The sequence below is a fragment of the Neopelma chrysocephalum genome, unplaced genomic scaffold, assembly GCF_003984885.1.
Source record: "Neopelma chrysocephalum unplaced genomic scaffold, ASM398488v2 Primary Assembly neopelma1_96821, whole genome shotgun sequence".
Lineage (NCBI taxonomy): Eukaryota > Metazoa > Chordata > Aves > Passeriformes > Pipridae > Neopelma > Neopelma chrysocephalum.
Genome location: NW_020925465.1, coordinates 940881 through 961680, shown reverse-complemented (window position 1 = coordinate 961680; position 20800 = coordinate 940881).

The following is a 20800-nucleotide window of genomic DNA, read 5'->3' as shown; positions in this document are numbered from 1 at the left end:
CCACTGTAAGTAATGTATTCTGAATATAGGAATTACTGTGTATTGGAGTGCCAAGCAAATGTTTTTCAGTCAAGAGATGGCTTTGCTGATAAACTTTGAGGTAAAGAATCCAGACTGGCAGTGGTTCCTGGCTCAGGAGGCCTCATTTCTTCTGCTTCAGGCACCTCATCAAACAGCCCTCTGAAAAATTGAGCTATGCTTCTCTCTAAAGCCAGACTGGCAGCCTGTCTTTATGAAACCTGTAGGCAGGCACTGCTAGAACCTCCCTGCTCCAGTGGTTAGGAATCTTCCTTAATTTCTACCCTAAACTTACTGATAGCCAGTCTGTACTCCTTTGTTCCTATGCCAACATTGTGTTTTAGCTCAAAGAGTTGCTCACCCAACACAGCACTTTGTAATCTGATGTTTTTACAGGAAGTAATTAAATGCCTTCAAGCCTTCTCTTAACTGAGTGAAACAACCAGGCTCTTTTTGTCTTCTTTCAGAAGAACTGTGATTCTGTCCAGGACCCTGAGTGTAGCACTGGGTAATACAAGATGTATCAGGAATTGCCCAAGACCAGGTTTGTTTCAACCATCTATGAGTTGAGATTTCTGACCCTCATATTGTGTCTTTGAATATTCTAACTGCTTTTTCCTTCACTGAATTTTTCTGTCTAATTTCATATTTTAGCATCCATGAAACTCTGGGGGTCTGTGAGTGGCATGAAGAAACAGCTAAGTCTCCATTTTGAATTTATAAGCTGATTTCTTTGAGTGATATCACCAGTTAGTGATTTAGGTCATTTAAAGAATCACATCAAAGACTTCGGCAAAAGCACGTTTAACATAAATTTGTGAAAGCACGACTCAACAAAGTTTGGCAGCAAGGTTTCCTCTTACTACATAGATGAAGCATACATAGGGCAATCGGATTACGAAGCATACTTGGGACAGTCAGATTAGAAGCAGGTTAGAATTATTTACACAGAGACCAAGGATGCAAAAGGTAAGGATGCAAAATGGTAAGGGAGACCCTCATGTTGAGTCCAGACATTCAAGGAGGACCCCCTTGCTTTCTAACTCCAGATGGAGCTTAGGTGAAGTTGAACACAATCTTAGTCCCAGACTGGCTCAGTAGTTTATGTCTAAAGGATTTGGCAGCACTTGATCATCGATGAATTTAGAAAGAGATGCAATTGGATTTACTGCAATTACAACAGTGACTTAATAATAGATGGCAACATCCATACTATACTTGATAGAGTATATTTGAATTAATTCACACACACACATACAGAGACACAGAGATGTAAATATGCCTATATATGTACAAAAGTACCTTTTAAAATTCACACCTAATGCCTTTGCATCTCTCAACGGGCAAAGGGTTGAGCCTTGAGGAGTGGGAGGTACTGGTGCAGCCACTGAAGCCCAGGGGAGCTCAAGGGGCCTCACTTGGAACTTCTGTTCATAGGGTTGAGAGTTGCTTGGTTTTAATTATCGGTCAGTCTCCATCCTGCCCTCAATCCAGGTCAGTAATTTTCCTCGAAAGTCCAGTAACAATGATATTGTTCCAATTGAGCTGTGATTCAGACAAGTAATATTCCAAGGCTATTAGGGGATGACTGGTTATCTCTTGCTCTATGCTTGGTTATGCAACAGAAGTTCCTGGTATGGACCAGAATAAGGTGTTTCTGGTAAGATCAAGGGGAGATTCATCACCCTGGAGTCATTAATCAAGGACAAGGCCTAATGAGAATTCCTGAGATCTCAGAGCAGCCTAGTGGGAATGCACCACAGCAAGTGTTAGAAGGTGGCCCCTTTAAATAGTGAATTTAAATGAGCTACAGATTAGCTAGTCTGCAAATAGAATGCTTCTCACCTAGATATGTATTTCGTACTGGTAATCAGGTATATTGGTTAATATTCTTATTCATGTGAATCATCTGGTTTTATCCTTCTTGCAACATGGACATGGAATAAACAGAATGAAAAAAAGGAAAAAGAAATAGAATAATTTATCACTGTAGTACAAATTCCCTGGTATTAAAAGTCTTCCATTCCTCAGTTGTTGTGGAAAACAGTATCTTCTATCTTACTTAATCAATTGCAATAAAAATGAAATCATAACCCACACATACACTGATATCCAGATTTTAAAAATACTGACCGTTCCCATATCCCATTTTTTCTCCTGAGAATTGGGGAGGAAGGAGGGGTCTCCATCGTTTTAAGTAGGAGCTGCTAGGTTGGGAGTTAAACACTGCAGTTTGAGTTGAGTTCCGTAAAAACTGAGAACTCTCATTTATAAGTGAGAATGCCTGGGACCTGATTTCCTGGCTCTGCAAATACATTCCCTAAATTACGCCAAAGCTTTTGTGATCCGTGAAAGTTTGTAGCGCATATTTCTGCTGGAAAGTTTGCTCTCTCGGTTGATTACTCAGACTGCTGTAACAAAGGGTTCAAGAGGCAATAAGAAAATTTCACCACAAACAAGGTGTACTGGGCAAGAAAGCTGTTCCTTCAGTACCACCCTAGACCGGAGTTTCACTTGTACTTTTCTGTAACATAGTTATTCCGACTGCCTTATCTGAAGTCAGATTCATGTCTGAGGTGAAGGCAGGGATCGATAGGCACCACCACCACCACTACAAGCAGTCCCTCAAGCTGTCCAGTTGGCTCTCATGCTTCTCCATGGCACGAAGACAGTAAATGGCTCACACAACTGTTGACTGACTCCACTGTTTGTGTGAAGGTTGTGCCGGGATTTTTGCTTTCCAAGGAAAGTTGGAGCATTAAATACCATGAAATGAATGGTAACTTGAGAATAGGAATGCAGGAGCTGAACTAAGAATTTTCACAATGTTTTTTGTTGCCAGGGAAACTCACTGTCTTTGACTTTTTTCCTGGGTTTTTTTGTATTATTTCAGGAAGAACAACAGTTACTTGGGCTTTGTCAGATATTCACAACATTTTGTTGCTATACTAACTTTCACCTTCTATATTTTCTTGTTCCGTAGATAGGTTTTCCACTATATTATCCAGTCCTATTATATTATATCAGTAAGGCAAGAATTATTTTTTTTTTTAATTTGAGGAAGCACAACAACCTTCTGGAGTCTGACCAGGCATCCAAGAAACAAGTGATAACAGCAGGTAAAAATTTAGATCAAAAACTTAAGTGGTAAATGTCAAAGATCTCTAATTCATTATGTTCACATTCCTGATTCTGTTTTACAACTCAGATTCTATTCTAGAGCTGTGTGTCTAGGTACATTCCAGGCATAATCAGGAATATGGAATGGGCCACTGTAGTGACCCTCAGCAGAAGATTGTTGTTCAGAGCTAATGATCCACAAAAACAGCTTTCCTGAGTAGATACTGGACAGTGCTATGCCTCACTACGCAGACTGTATGTCTTTGCCTTCAGTCCTGAAGCCATTTGACTTTTGCAGTTTGACTTTTTCTGCCCAGAACTCTTAATCTTCACTCATTATGGCAGACTGTAGTGAAGATACAGCCCAAGTCACAGAATTCTCATGCTAAGTTGGATAAAAAAATCATCCCCACCTGAACTTTGCCATGTGTTTGCCACTTAAACTGACTCTCCCCTTTGTCCTTTTCTTCCCCAGAATGATTAAAGACAGAGTTCATGGCCAGGTCTACAGTGCTAAGATCTGAGTGCTCAAGTGATTTTTGAAAAAACTTTTAGTTAGGTATGCAAAACATAAGCTGCGGTCTATTGAAAACATAATTCTAATCATAAGCAATAAGTACTTTCGGAACACGGTTACGTGAGATGGTTAGTTAGTAGAAAATCCAGTTTTCACCACTTCTGCTTTTCCCCCTGAAGCTGTCCTGGTTCCATGCTGGCCATGATGCTTCTTGGCTGGCTGAGAGTTTTGAACATAGAAGACAGTAAAGCTTCTTGTATTCACAATGTTTAAATCATCTTAGGTCAAGAAAAGGCCTGAAATAGAAAACATGTCATTTTTATGTGGACGTGCAGAACAAGTTATACAAATGGAAATTAACCTGAGAGCACAAATCCATCTCTGGGGATTCCAGCTGATAAAATATCCCTCACTAGGCACCTGATGTCATCAATGTCTTTGTTTCAATTGAATATAAATTATTCTGATTTTCAAGTAACTTAGTAATTATTTCTTTGTATTGGTCGCATGACTTAGGAGATAACTTTCAGCTTAGCGACTGCATAGTAATTAATAATAAAATAATTTGCAAATTATTTGCTCTCAAGACCAAGTAGCCTCCAACATGCAGCATGTCCTGTAGCCATGGTCCATTGCAGGCAATATCCCTTTTTGGTCCTTCTGCACCATTAAATACGGGAGATGCAATTGCTAGTACCAAATGGGGTGAGCTGACTGCAGGCTGCACTACTGCACTGAGCTGGCTGAATTTATCCTGCAGCCAAGGGATCTCTGCATCCGTAGGGCTGTGCTGCACATCCAGGGAAACTGCACTGCGAATCACCAACTCCTGGATGTGTGTGATGGTCTTCCTGTCGGGATCAATACATTCTATTCCTCAAAAGGGCCACGTCATTGGCCTTGGTGACAACTAGAGGGGAAACATCACTTAGAGATAAAAGAATATTTGCTTGGGTTAACATTTAGCATAGCTGCCCAGTGCAGGTGACTCCCTGTTTGGGTAATAGGAAGTTCTAAGCAACAGCCATTTAGGACCTCCTTGGCTCAGGAGCTATGGAAAGGCTGCTGGAGTCAAGCAGTAGCCATACATTTTCTTTGATTTTTCTGTCGAGCAGTGAGGAGGAGATTTGGATACTAATCCTACACATACTTCACTGCAAGGTAAAGGCCTTATTTTGTAGAAATGGGTTCTTTTCAGCAATCTTGGAGCAAACGCGCTGACTTTGTTGTTTTGCCTGTGGGGCGTGTTTCTCTGTCCTTGTTGGATTTAATGAATTAAAAAAAAAAAAAAGAGTGACCAGATAAATATATGGTGCAAAATTTCTTTGAGGGTCACTAGTTACTTACATACAACTTCTGCTATTTGGAATCCCTGAACCGTTGGAAACTGGAAAGATGGAGCAAGATCGATACTGCTGCAGATCTCTTCCTACAGAAAACTCATTTTTCTGTTTGTTTCTGGACACTGTCAGCACTGTATTGGACAGACCTCGGTCTTAGCTGGGTCAGCATTTCTCTCCGTCATGTCTGAGGCTTTAATTGAGCAGGGCTTTGAGCAATCAACTCTTAAAAAATACACAAAGCACTGTGATGCTTCCAGGGTTGCAGACACATATTCTTTTATTGGGAAGGGAGAAGAAAAGAATCAAATACCTCCTTGATTTTTAGATGAGCTTCATAATGACTGAAATTCAGTTATTTCCAAACCTACAAATATTCTGGTTAATAGAATAGGTGTGATAAATTCTCCAGTCCTTATCTGTGAATGGGCATTGCATGCAGCTTCTCTGATTGCAACATGCAGTCCTCAAAAAAGTTATCATAAATAAGTAATTATACAAAGGTTAAGAAGCCTGGAGATATTTGCAGCTAGGAAAAAAGCTTCTTGCACTTGGATGAGAGTGAATGGATTTTTATTATCATGGAAAAAATATTATTTCTGATCCAATAAATCATGTAATAGAGTAGCTACATAACCTGTTCATTTTGTTCCTTAGGAAACAAAGTGGTTTGGCAATAAAAGTCTTTAGATTGCTATAACAGTGTGTGTCCCTTTCTCTAGAGAGCAAGACAGCATGCCAGGAATTTATCTGCTACATTGGCTGAAAGGGACCTCATTTGACATTCAGAGTTCTCTGGACAATTTTGATTATTTGAAATATTATTGCATATTCTAGACATAAATGATTTTAAACCAATAGTGACTGAATGGATGCTTTTATATGCGTTTTTACAGATTACTAGTACTAATCATTATGCCCACTTAGAATATTTCAGAATATTCTGAATGTTCTGTTTTATTTTGCCTTGTATCTCTGTTACAATCAAAGGAACCCGTGCTCTGAGTTCATTTTCTGCAAGCTTCTGGCTCTGTCTGCCTACAATACATTCACTGATGGACCAATACCATGTCTGCAGCATGCACTTGAACTGTCTGTGATGAGATAATTTCAGTTAGCCAAGTGTAACATGTGTAAACCAGGTGTGGTGGTTTAACCCAGCAACTTAGCTGCTTGCTCACACCCCTGCCCCTGGTGGGATGGGAAGAAGAACTGGAAGAAAAAGGTACAACTTGTGGATTGAGATAAGAACAGTTTCATAATTGAAACAAAGTAACATATAACAGTACTAATACTAATGTACTAATAACAATAATAATAACAACAATAACAATAGTAATGAAAAGGAGAGAGGAAAACAAAACTGAAGTGATGCATAGTACAATTGCTCACCATTTTTATCTGGGTAACAGGAAAATACAGCACGAGCAATTGCATGGAATTTCTCAACGATTTTTCAAAAATAACACAAAAATAAGTCAATCAGTCAAATAACTTACTCTTCTTCAGATCTCATCTTCATGTCCCATTTCTAAAAAATGTATAATCATTGTTTAAATCCAACCCACATGCTAAGACTCAGATTTAATCTGTGTGAAAGCCACGCTGGGAAAAAAAGATCAAAAAGCTGTGCTGAAGCTGTTCTGAATAGAAGCAGGTGCTGAGTCAGTGGTGGTGATTCTATTTCCATTCTTTGTTCCTACCACTTCTTACTTTCCTAACCATGCTGCATGTGGTTCATAGCCTGTGAGGTTCAAAGGATATCTCTTTTTGAAAGCACTCTGTGACCAAGACATTCAGATGCTGTTGCTAGAGGACATGTGAAAATGCTATTCATGCAAATAATTAGCCTCATGCTCCCTGAAGCCTTCTCTCATAGCCAGCCTCTGGCAGAGCAGAGGGGCACGTAAATGAAATAGCTGATGGAACTGTTGAGTCAACTAAAATAATATGACTAATTTTACCTGGAAGGTAGTTTCTTTCCCAGCTTTCATGCATTTCACAGAGTACTACCTTTTGGCCTCCAATGGTTTTGGGAATATTTTATTCTCAGTTTCCCCATATTATTCTGAATCTCATCCAGAAGAAGAAATATCTTTTCTTTCCTTAGTAAAGACACAGACACATGCATTTGCACCTATACTGCTTGTTTTACAGCCATTTAGACTGAATGTGTCATATGACATAGGAAAAATAATTAAGATGAGATAAACTAAATAAGATAACTTATGATGAAATCCAGCCTCAACATGGCTTACTTTTCATAGGACAGACATTGCAAACCAGGCTCAGCTATTGTCCAGAAATGAAGAAGTGCCTGTTAGCTTTCCCTGGCCTATCCAAGGTGGTGTTGTGTTGCATTTTTTGTCACCGAAACAAAAACAATAATGCATGTCTCTCAGCCCCTTGTTAATGCAGGTTGAAATGACTGCTGTAGGCCTCATTCCCTGTTGTAAAACCATGGATGACTCACTGAAAAAATTTTCCAACAATAGCACTGAAATGGGAGAAAGAATGTGGTAAATTGCAAACCAGAGACTCCGGGTTATGGCTGAACACAATCACGGATGTAGCAAATACTTAGATCTGTTCACTATCATCCAGTTAGATAATTTCTAAGTTTTCCCAAGGTGCTATATTTCTAATTGCAGGGTGTCTGAATGCTGTACAAGGGTAACCAATTCTATCATTCTTCGCAGTGCTCTGAGGGGCAGCAATTGTTTAGTACTTTTTAGAGTAGTTGCCTAAAGATTCATTGCTTCTGATGATACATCGTTCCTCATTGTTTGCTCTTCCTGAGTTAAAACACCAAAAAGACACAGATGTTTCCCTCTTTGTATTCATTAAAAGTTCCATGATCCTTTTCTGACCCACTCTTACTGAGAATGTGATCTCAGTGGAAATGTTGATGAACCCAGACTGATCACTAATGAGCTGCTGCTGACCTCTGCACTTCATGGAGATGAATTTTATCTTGCATTTATTCAATTATGACCCAGATCCTTGGGGAAAAAAAAAAAACAAAAACAACACCAGGCTCTGGTACACAGATAACTGAAGGCAATAAAACTTTTAAACATATTTCAAAAGTCCTCAGATGGAGTTTTTATTTTATGCCCCTTGCAACTGGATTCTCATTGAAATCTGAAACTCAAGCAATAGAAATACAAGGTCAGTATTCTAATAATGAATAAAGGAGAAAATTTGTATGCGCGATTGAAGGAAAAGAGTCTTGGATGGGTGAAGGTGATATCTAGCCTTATCCAGTTTTCACTGCTTACCTAGACCTGCCAGTGTAATCTGAAACACACCTGTGAGATCATCAAATGGAAGATTTATACCTAATTGGAATTTGCTTAATCTGACTAAAGAAAACCAAGGTTTATGAGAACTTCTCTATGGGATCTGGTTCCTACTGACATTAGTGTTGTGGTTTATGTGTGATTGAGGCAGCCCTAATCACATATCATATGGTTAGGAAGCTGTCAACTGCCACCAGCCCCACCACCATATTCCTTGGGAAGCTTACATGGGTCATGCTGCTCTAGCTCAGTCCAGGAGATGGTATCTGTCCTGAAGAGCTTCAACAAAAATCCACAGCTTAGCAAACAGGCGAGAAGCCCACACGACAAGAACTTGGCATGGAAATACACCACCAAAAAGGTAGACACAGTACTGTGGTATGAGGAGGAGAGATGCAGTTAACAAAGGCTGCCCTCTCTTGATGGCAGCATGAATGCATTTTTCCTGTCAATGGTGGGGTTTAATACAACATGATAAAAAATAGGAGTGGCGTTCCCTGCACTGCACTGAGAGTGTGATTCTCCTCTGGAAGGGATAATTATGTATGGGCTGTTTAATCCTGCCACTTGCAGAAAAGCCTAGATGAAGTGGACTTGCTCTGCCAAAGCAAGCACAATAATTAGGCAGACTCACATATCCCTTCTCCCTCTCAACAGGGCCTGAAAGGACTAAATGTCTTCTTCAGCTGCTCTCTCTTCAGCTGCCTGTGCAGTTCCAGCAGTGCAATAGGGTTTGATGAAACTACACTGATGTAAATTTGACAAGGTGTTTCCATGTCAGTTGGGGTGCAGATAATTTTATAAGTTTTCCAGACTTGTAAGGCTTTACATTGGGCAGGTATAACTCTCAGGAGAGGGTATTTTTAGTTCAGCAGAATGATGCAATACCTCCACTTGTCTAATTTACACCAGACTCAAGCTATCTGAACTGTCATGCTTTTTTCTTGCATTATTGTTAGCTGCATGACAGATCACACTGCATTTGTCCAAAGTATAGCAGCACATACACACCACCTTGGCATCCTTCTCTGGCTTATTATTTTACATCTGTTGGCTCTCATTCAAAGCTCTTTCACATTTAAAGGCATGTACTTACCAGGAGCTAGTCACCAAAATTGCCCCGGCTGCCATTCTAAAGATGGAAATGATTGGACGGGATACCCTTCCAAGCAGAGCACTGGCCATACTGCCATGAGGAAAATCTCACATGAAAAAACTCTCCTTTGACTCTGCTCCATGACTTTCCCTTTAACGTAATTTTTAAAGGTAATTTTCAAACTTTTTTGCACCTTTCCCATCATATCCCACCTTTTATGTTTTCCTCCAAGCACCACATCCTTTGGAAGCTCTCACAACACCTGAACCTCTGTCTTGCATAACTGCAGTACCTGCTTTAAAGAAACCACTCTTAATTAAATCCTGCTTTTTCACATCTTCCATATTTACAACTTTAACTTGTAACAATCCTTCCTTAAGCCACTCCTCCTACTTAGCACTTTCAGATCTGTATTTTTTATTCAAACCACCTTCCCAATTATAAAAACTCATGATTGGAGTTTTTAATGACTGATTCATCTCTTTTGAGAGAAAATCTTAAACTGAGCACTTTTGTATGAACTGCAAATAATATTTTCACCGATCTTTTCCCTATGATGATTAAAATACTTCAAACTCAAAGAAATATTCTGGTTGAAAATGAACAGCAAGGAACGGATCTTTCATGAAAGAGAAAAGGATCTATTGCTTCACAGAAGTTTTCTCTTGAAAACAGAACATAAAAATGAAGACATTTTACTTTCATCATCTCAGTTAAATCATAGTCTTCAGTTTGGAATACATTCTTCATTCTATGTTTTTTAAATCAATTCAAAGCATCATAAAACTTCCCTAATGTTATGACATCTCCTCCAGTATTTTCCTCAGTCAGATGACCAAATTCCATTTAAATTAATTGCAGCTCAAAGCCAATCAAAGGCAGGAGATCTCTCTCACTCAGGAGATCACTGACTGCAAGAAAATACAAAATTTTCAAAGAACTTTCCAACTTTAGGTACTGTTTGAACTTGAAACGCCTGTTCTAAATATTTCTGCTATGCTTGAAATTACTGAGATCGCTACTGTAGAGTCTTTAAAAGATTTTCAGTCTAAAATTGACTCACTTTATATAATAATAAAAATCTAATTGCAACCACAACATTATGGCCTGTTCTAATTCTGCTGAGGATCCTTAAAAGGACCTGTCCCCATTGCATTTGGTATCATTGGGTGACACGCACCACAGATGCCCAACACATTTCCCAGGACTGGGAAATGTTTCTTCCTAGGCAGGAAGTGCTGTCACTGTTTCCTTCTCAACAGAATTGGAACTGTGAGGTGGGTGGTGGAGTCAACAGGAGTCAGCAAATTCCTGTTGGGATGCAAACCCTGAACTCACAGCACATCCAGGGTTGGATTCCATGTGAATCACAGCTTTGGAAGGTCTGTAGTATCCCAAAGCACTTGGGCAGTGGCCCAGGTGAAGGAGGGCTGCCAGACCTGTCGGGCTCTCAGTGTGCTCCTATGGTTGTGCTGCCTTCACAGGCCTGGTGGCAAAGCCCTGGAAGGAGAATGGGGAGTGGTGACAGCAGCCTGTGGAGACAGGGCTTAGATCCCAGCTTCAGGGCATGGCCTGCCTGAGAGCCCTGACCCGTGCCCAAGCTTTCCTCAGAGGAAGCCTAAGGCTGCGGAGTTTTCCCTGGCAGCTGCAGATTGCCTGAGTGGAAACTTCTTCACTTCATCAAAGAAGAGATGCCAGGAGCTGACTCAGGCAGGTAATCCAGCCCATGGCAGGCTCACAAACAGCTGCTAGCTGTAACTAAGCAAAGGGCAACAGAGCCTGGGGAGAGAAAAGCTGCCACTCTGCTCTGTAACCCGGCAGCTGCTCCAAGGGACAGCTCTGCTGAAAGCCTGGCCAACTGTACACTGTGTTTCCTTGGAGCAGGAACAAGACCTGTTCAGGAATAGGAACAAGTAACACAGTTCTCACCTCTACAGTTGCTGGCAGCCATGAGGGAAATACCTGGGACTGATCTACTGCTGGACAGAGAGCCAAGTCCTATCCCTCCTGCAGTCTCTGAATCTTTCCAAAAATGGCCCAGGGTTAGAAGGTTCTGGGGCAAGCACAGCCCTGATGAAGGCAACTCTAGACCTGATAGGAAGCAGAACAAACCTTTAGGTCTGGGACAGGCAGGTCCCAGTGAGTTACTGCCCTGCTTGGGCTTGGGGAGGAAAACACAGTGGAGAGTGCTTTGCCAGTTGTTAGCCCTGTGGGGCTAAGGAAGGAGGTTCCAACACCTCCCCTGCTTTGGCAAAAGGGAAAGGTTTGGGTGAGGGTCAGCCTGGAGTGGTAGAGGTCAGGGCTTTCCCGTAACACTGCGGGGGTAGGGAGGAGTGAGATGAGATTCTGACTGCAGCTGGGAGACACCGTACTCACAAACCAGCATGGTGAACTGTTTTGGGTCTGGACAGGGTGGAGTTAACTTTCCCTGTAGTAGCTGTGATAGAGCTGTGCTTTGTATTTGTAGCTAGAATAGTGTTGATAGCACACCAATGTTTTGAATATTGCTGAACAGGCCTCACACAGCATCAAGGCTATTTATTCAAACTCAGTCCAAAGGCCAGTAGGCTGGAGTAGGGCAAGAGTTTGGGAGGGAATATAGTCAGGACAGCTGATCCAAACTAACCAAAGGGGATATTCCATACCATATTGATGTTGTAAATAATTAAAATAAAATAAAAGTTAAGTATTGTGGGAGGGATTTATTATTAAGGTGCTTGTCTTACAAAACAATCACTGTACGTACTAAGGCCCAAATTCACAGGAAGTGTCTAGACACCACGTGATGATGAGAAAGAGAGAATAAATCTTTTTGCTTTGCTTCTATGCATGGCCTTCGGCTTTAGTCATTGAACTGCCTTTATCTTGACCTACAAGCTATTTCATCTTATTTTCTCCACTGTGCTGTTGAGTGATAAAGCTGCTTGGTGGCCACCTGGCATCCAGTCAAGCTCAACTCACCACAGTCTTTTATGGCACCCAGCATGTGTATTGAGACAACATAAGTTTTGAATTGAGCATGTACAGCTATAGCAGTTATAAATTGGCAGGCTTCTCTGTCTTTGAAGTTGGCTTGCTGCACTGAATACCCCTTTATGTTGTTGAGCTTTGGAACATGTTAATACAAACATTAGCCATATCCTTGGCCCTGGCACTGATGCACTTAACTGTGCTGGGAAAGGTGTCTTGTAGAGAGGAAGAGAGAATACACCTCCCCCTTCTCATCTGAGATTGATGTTGGTGGTTTCATTGCACAGACTCTCAAGGTTCTTGTTCACCCTTGTGTGAACCAGCAGCCATACTACAGTAATTGAGATACTCTGGCTCCCATCCATGAGCTGATTCACCCAATGCAGAGCTGAAGAGTGGTGAGCATCTTTTAAATGTCCTCGAATACAGCCAGTGCAGAAGTCTGATGGAGGGTGAAAGTTAACAGGGACTATTGTGTCCTGAATGAAGTCACTGCTGCTGAGTGCTGCTCTAGCTGATCTGCTAGAGCTTCTATACCAACTGGAGTCAAGGACAGAGAAGTGGTATGCTACAACAGATATTGCCAATGTCTTTTTCTCAATTCCTCTGGCAGTAGAGTGCAACAGTTTGCTTTCATGTGAAGGGATGTCAATACACCTGCAATCAACTGCCCCAGGGTGGGAACACAGTCCCCCCATCTGCCATGGGCTAATCTGAGCTGCACTGTAGCAGGGTGATCCCCCTGGACATCTACCATACATGAACAACATCATCATGTGGGGTAACAATGCAGTGCTAGGTGGGCAGCAGGGTTTATAGAGGTGGGAGTCTGTGATGTGATTTTTAAGGAGTTAAGTCTCTAGAGTTTGGTGAAGAAACCAAGCCTGGATTGGGACTAGCAATTAGAGCAGAGCAGGGCTAGTGAGCAGCAGGGCACCTGGACTTCCTGGAAAATCACAGGATCTAGTGCTTCTCTCCCCAGCCTCGCCTCTTACAAGATGGGCATCTTCTTCCATTTGTACCTGTGCTGAGGGTTGAGGGTTACATCAGCTTCCTTGGTGTTGCAGATAGTTTTGCTCATTACTGAGCTGAACCTGGAGCCTCAAACGGCCCTGCTGAAGTCTGCCTCATGAGGGAGCTGTGTTCCCAGAAAAAAGAGAGTGTGAGGTGATTCCCTCCCACACCTTAGAGATTAGCCTTAGAGACCTAGGAATAGGGCTGGGGGAAAAGATCTCCCTTCTCTCTCCCTGCAAGCCTTACCGAAGGGGTGTCTCTACACAGCCCCCAGTTATGCCCCGTAGAGACACAGGGGCAGGGAACATGAGGATTTAGGGCTGTGGGGGACAGGACAGGGGGACGTGAGCCTAGGGAAAGAAGGATCATTGCCTGCCTGTGGGAGGGTCTACACTTCTGGAGGACTTTCCTCATGCTCTGTCTCTATATCAAACAAGGCCCCACCTCTGGGCAAGCTGGGGGGCGTTCAGTCCTCACAAGGCCGGGAAAGGCTGGGTTCTCTCCAGCCCCTTCCCCTGCAGCCCAACAACATCCTAGCCCACAGAGGACCCGAGACAGCAGCCCCGGGCAGAGAGAGGGCACAGCCACAGCTGCTTCAGCCCCTTCAGAATCCTGGGGACTGCACTGTCTGACTACCTGCATCAGGACCACATATGCTGGGACTGGCCACAACAGCCAAACAATATTTTCATCTTGCATAAAATTTTTTTTTTTTTTAATTTTCCAAAACGGAAACCAAAATATTTGACAGTTAGATTTCAGCTTTTCAAGTTGGTGGGCAAAAGGAAGAGGAATGGGAAATTAAAATGAAGGAAGAGGAATGGGCAATTAAGATGAAGGCAGAAAGGAAGAAATGCAGCTGGGGAAACAAATGTAAAAACTGAAATGAGCACAAGCAGGCCAAACACATCTTCCATTTTTCTCGTTGCTGTTGTTGCAATAACCAAAGTGCTAGGATTCAGTAACAAGAAAACTCAATATGAAGAAAAATCACAATATGGTGAACACTAAGTTAACATTTAGCTTAAATGAAACTAACCTCAAAAATTGCCATAATCCCCACTATTATTGCCTTGGGCTTGGTTAATGTGTCATATCTTTAAAAGCAGGAAAATTTCACTTTGCACATGAACCAGCCTCCTTCTTCAGCCACGGGGTGGCCACAGCTGTAAATGGAAGACACAAAAACTGAAAGACGAATGCAGGTGTGAACAGCCAGTGGCTCAATGTGTAAAAAACACAGCAGTTCAGCAGCTTTGGTGATCCCAGAATAACATCGTAAGGTGTGTTTTCAGGAAGGTTTTGGGGTTTGCAGAATGTTGAGAAAATGAAAGTAACTAGAACTGGGTCTAAGAACTCTATGAAGCTGTTTGCAGCATGTCTGATACTGTGAGGAAAGACTCTGTCCTACAGCCAAGATGGTGATTGATGCTGTGTTCATTGTTCTGTGCTTTCCAGCTCTCTAATAACACCTTCAGTACTACATATTCTGGACACAGCACCAATCAATCAATCAATCAATCAAACAAAAACAAACTCAGAAGAAACAAGGCAAAAAGCAGTTGCCCCTGATTTGCATTATTTCAGTTCAGTCTCACATTTTTAAAATAACTACAGGTATGGTTCCACTTATTTGCACAGAGTTAAATCAGAAGAAATTGAAGCTGATGCAATGAAACACAGAAAGACAATTGCAATTCAACAGGAACTCAACAGACACAAAAGGAGCCAAAGTTAAAGTTTCAAGATGAATAATTTTGTGTTGAGCCTCCCATCTGCTGAATGCTTTCTTCTGCATTTGAAATTTGATCTGAAACAACCTCCACGTACAGACAGACACTGACACAATATAGTTAGCCATTGATATAGTTGCACAGGGACGCTTTAAATAAACAAGCAAACAAACAAAACCTAACCAACTAACCAAAATAACTTTCATAATTGTAATCCTTTGCTGCCTTTGCAGAAGATGAAGTGTCCCATTTCAGCCTATCCCGAGAACCACAGAAGGCAGGAGATAAAACAGCTGTGCTTATTGCCACCCAGAAAAAGCTCAGCTTTTGCTGTTCAGGACAAAGTTTTTCCACCTGCCCTGAGAGTAGCCATACAGGTGGGTGTTTGGCTCTCAGTTCAGACAAGTGAGAGTCATTTTTTTGGTTTGGCTCCCTACCATGTTGCCTTGGCTCATGGGCTACTCTCTCACTGCTGATCTCTGGTGCTGCAGCTCCCTACTGTGGGAGCACAGTGTTCCCTCTCAGACATCTCCTAAGCAGCTAGATCCCAATCACAAAGGCCAAGTTTCTGACTCTCCCTCTTTGGGGCTCAGAGGACATCCTTCACTAAGTCCTATGAGGATGCTAATGGCCTTTTGGAAAGCAGATGCTTTGTTCTTTTTCAGAATTCACCACTGCAGTTCAAAAGATCTTTTCTTTTTTCTTTTTTTTTTTTTCTTTTTACAGTGAAATTTTCCCCAAAATACTCAGCTTTGCCTTTTCCAACTATAGGGTAGTTTTTGTTTTCCTATCAAAAACACTGCTTGGTGGAAGAGTTTTGATGCCCTTTTGTCCTTCCTCATGTCCCCTTCTCATGCATCTCTGGAAAATTGCCATGTATCCAAACAGCAGTGTTGCTTCAGCAACCCCTGCTCTAGACTATTTATAACCTCTATGCTCCAAGGGGATGGGCCCCAAAAAGGCTTTGTGTCCCACAATGGTCTCCTGGAGCTTAGCAAGGCAAAGACACAGCTCCATACTTCAACATTTCTCTTCCTTAAGACTTGGCAAAATGCAAGTCTCTCACCTAGAGCATGGAGACAACACTGGATTGAAAGATTGTTCCAGAGCTGTGACACAATTCATGCTTCCAGAAAGGTGTGTGCCTAGCTGTGAGTGCATGGATACTCCCATTTCATAGGGTGTCACAGCTCAGTTTTTCACAGCTTTTCTTTCACTGCTATAGTTTGAGGTCTTTGAGCTCACACTCTTCCCACATAGGTGGCAGAAGGAGCGTCCAAGACATGGAAATCAAATTATCTCTAGCAAAGAAGGCCCATGCAAACCAGGGAAGCCCAGAACCCAGGTAAGAATGACCCAAATCATCTACCCTGATCAGGCAGAACTAGAGCCTCTGCCTGGGACAGGAGATAAAAAACACTCAAACCCAGATGTTACTGCTCTCCTTTCACACTGTCACCTCTCTCCTGGAGAACAGGAGAGGCAGGCACTTTCAGCAGGTACTTCTTAGCTATGCAGCTCTTCCTGAGAATGCCTGAGCACCAGATCCCAAAGCCCCTTAATGCAGACAGCTGACAGTCTGCATTAGGGCTGACAGAGTCTGCAAATGGGCTCTGCCTTTCTTCTGTGGAAGTGGTTCCCCTGTGCATGGGCATGTCACTCTTCCAGCAGGACGCAGAGCAGGAATAGTTCTGTCCACTGCTCCTTGATCTGGTGGAATCAAGAAGACAGCACTGCTGGGACAGGGCCTAGCTCTTGTTCTTATAATTTCCCTGTCTTGACTGTACCCAGAGGCAGCTGATAGTTCTTTACCTCATCCATGACTTCTCAGGGAATATTTTTTGTCTGCTCAAAATGTGGTGTTGAGCACACTAGTGGGCAATAGCAACATGCTTTACAATGCAGCCGTGAGTGAAGGTCACCATGCCCAGTCTGGTGAACATGCTCAGGGACAGCCTTTATGTGACACACGGAAGATAACCAGAGTGGTATTGAGCAGCAGCACCTGGCAAAAAGTAGCTCTGCTATCCTCTCCTAGGGTATGAGAATAACCAGTAAAACTTGAGTGTCTCCCAAGGAAGGACATCCTTGTTGTCAAGTTCCAACCCCATCATTTTCTCATGACCTCTACAGAAAGACAGCGTACAGCTGAAACAGGATACAGGGTAGTGGGGTTTTTTGGTGTTTTTTGTTTGGCTTTTTTTGTTGGTCAGTGGTGGCAGTTTAGTTTTTGTTTTGTTAGGGTTTTTGTTTTGTTTTGTTTGTTTGTTCTAGGCATTATTCTGAGACAGCAAATCACTCTCAGTCTTGTGGTAACTCAGCAGGTGAATAGTGACATGGTAGGCCTGAAGTTAAGCCTGGAAACCAAACCAATGGGCCAGGATTAGGGTCAGAATCAAGGAGGTACAGAGCAACGAGGTACACAGGTGTAACTACTACAAAGCTGTGATATGTAGCACAGGTAGGGGCCAGCAGTAAATTCTCAGCTTAAAAGCAGCTTTCCAAGTGAAAGAGGGACATGCTCTCATTTTTAGCTTTCTTCACCACAGCTCCTCTTAGTGACAGACCAGATCCTGGACTCTGCAACTCAAACTCTTTAATTCAGCTTGTACTCAGCACCTTGAAATCAGAATAATTCAGACAGTCACAGAGTGACAGCATAAAAGACAAGTAAAGGAAGGGACTGCTTAATTTGTTTAACAGAGGTGAAGAACAGCCTTAATAACAGCAAAACTGGTGCAACTAATGGCTAGAGGATAGCTGGACCATAGTAATCATGAAATGACAGAGTTTTTGAGTCTCAGAGAAATAAGGATGTGGTTAGTAGAACCGCTGCCTTGGACTTCCGGAGGGCAGACTTTGGCCTAGTTGACAGAGCCCCTTGGAAGGCACTTCAGGAAAGACATTGAGGTGCTGGAGCGAGTCCAGAGAAGGGCAATGCAGCTGGTGAAGGGCCTAAAGGGTAAGTTCTCTTAGGAGCAGGTCAGGGAGCTGGGGTTGTTTAGCCTGGAGAGTTGGGGTGACCTTACCTGAAAGGAGGTTGTAGGGAGCTGGGGGTCAGCTTCTTTGCCCAGGCAACCAGTGACAGGATGAGAGGAGATAGCCTCAAGCTGTACTAGGGGAGATTCGGGTTGGACATCAGGAGGAATTTGTTCATGGAAAGGGTTGCTAAACATCTGAATGGACTGCCCAGGGAGGTCACCATCCCTAGAGGTGTTCAAGAAATGACTGGACACGGCACTTAGTGTCATGGTCTAGCTGACAAGGTTGTGACCAGTCAAAGGTTGGACTCAGTGATCTCAGAGCTCTTTTCCAACCAAAATGATTTTGTGATTCTGTGCTGTCTTGAAGGGCAAAGGAATCTAGGCAGGCTGGAGACCTTCCAACAACAAAATCTTAAAGGTGTAGGAGCACTGTCCCTGTGCGAGAAAAGACAGGTTGCAGGGTAGGGGGAAGAAAACCAATCTGAACAGAAAGTTTTGACTGTAACTCAGGAAAAAAAAAGAGTTTATGACCTTTGAAAGAAGTGGCAGTCCACTCAGGAAGACTACAATGATGTTGTGAGTTTATATGGAGAGAAAATTAAAAGGGCCAAAGCCCAACTAGAACTTAATCTGGCAACTGCAGTAAAATCCAAAATGTTTCTATAAATACATCTGTTGAGCTGGAAGACATAGATGGGGAACAGAATGATGCCCTCATAGTCCAACTGGAAAGAGTTAGAAACCTGCACGCCACTTAGACACACAGAAGTCTATGGGGTCAAACGGGATCCACTCAAGGATACCAAGGGAAGAGGTGGAAGGGCTCACTGAGGCATTTTCAATCATTTACCATCAGCCCTGGCTACTCGGGGAGGTCCCACTTGACTAAAAGTTAGCTAATGTGATGCCCATCTACAAGGGCTGCAGGGGGCACTAAAAGCCTGTCTGCCTGGGAAGGTCACGGAGCAGATCAGCTTGAGTGATCTTTGTACACAGCATGTACAAAACAACCAGGGGATTAGGCCCAGCCAGCATGGCTGGGTGCTACTTGACTAACCTGATCTGCTTCTGTGACAAGGTGACCCACTTAGTGGATAAGGCTATGAATGCTGTCTACCCTGACTTTAGTAAAGCCTTCGACACCTTTCCCACAGCATTCTCCTGGAGAGACTGGCTGTTCATGGCATGGATGGGTGCACTGTTTGGTGGGTAATAAACTGGCTGGATGGTCGGGCCGGGGGAGTGGTGGTGAACGGAGTTACATCCAGGTGGCAGTCAGCTGCAAGCACTTTTCCCCAGGGCTCAGTTTTGGTGCCAGTTCTATTTCAACAGCTTAAATGATGATCTGGACGAGTGGATCAAGTTCACCTTCAGTCAGCTTGCAGACAACACCAAGTTTGGAGGCAGTGTCCATCAGCTAGAGGGCAGAAAGACTAGCCAAGGCCAGTGGTGTGAGGTTCAACAAGGCCAAGTGCCAGATCCTGCACTTGGGTCACAACAACCCCATGCAGTGCCAGAGGCTGGGGGCTGAGTGGCTGGAGAGCTCCCTGGCAGTAAAGCATGTGGGGGTGCTGATTTAACAGCCAGCTGAACATGAGCCAGCAGTGTGCCCAGGTGCCCAAGAAGGCCAGTGGCATCCTGGCCTGGATCAGCAATAGTGTGGCCAGCAGGACCAGGGCAGGGATTGTGCCTCTGTGCTCGGCACTAGTTGTGCCACACCTTGAGTTCTCTGTCCAGTTCTGGGCCCCTCATTACAAGAAAGATATTGACGTGCTGGAGCAAGTCCAGAGAAGCACAACAAAGCCAGTGAAGGGTCTGGAGCACAAGTCTGATTAGGAGTGGCTGAGAGAGCTGAGGTTGTTTAGCCTGGAGACAAGGAAGGTCAGGGGGAAACTTTCCCTCTCTGCAACTACCTGAAAGGAGGCTGTAGTGAGGGGGATATCAGCCTCTTCACCTAAGTAACAAATGAGAGCATGAGAGGAAACAAGCTCAGGTTGCACAAGGAATGGCTTAGACTGCATATTAGGAAAAAATTCTTTACTGAAAGTGTTGTCAATTATAGACCAGGCTGCTCAGGGAAGTGATTCAGTCACTGTCACTGGAGATATTTAAAAGATGAGGCACTTAAGAACATGGTTTAATGGTGGATTTGGCAGTGTTAGGTTAAATGGTTGGACAAAATGACCTTAAGGGTCATTTCCAACCTAAATGATTCTATGGTTATACGGAAATAAGAACTCTCTATGTATGGACATAACAGACAGATGACAAAATCTTACAGGCCAGCATCTCAATTAATGGATCTAATTAGTGAAGATAATTAATAAGATGATGTCAGAAAAAATTCACTATGTTTGTGCTGAACAGAGGTTATGAATGAACAACAAAAACCAAAGACATTGTTTACGTGGCCCCTACTTTCACAAATCTGATAGTCAGGTTGAAAACACAGTCCATCCTGGCCATATGAAGTTACTAACCAGAATCCTTTCATTATGATTTAATACAATTATATCACATAACTTTGCATTTGAAAATAATTAATAAGGAACAGGGAGCACAGGGCTGGTTTTTGCAGTTGAAGAGTAAATTGAAAATGCAGAGTCTAAATGGAGTCAGATCCGAAACCACTCTACCCCTGGATATGTGTGATGTCAACAATGACCTTCCAGTTCCACAGGGCAGTCCAGGGGAGAAGTTGGTTTG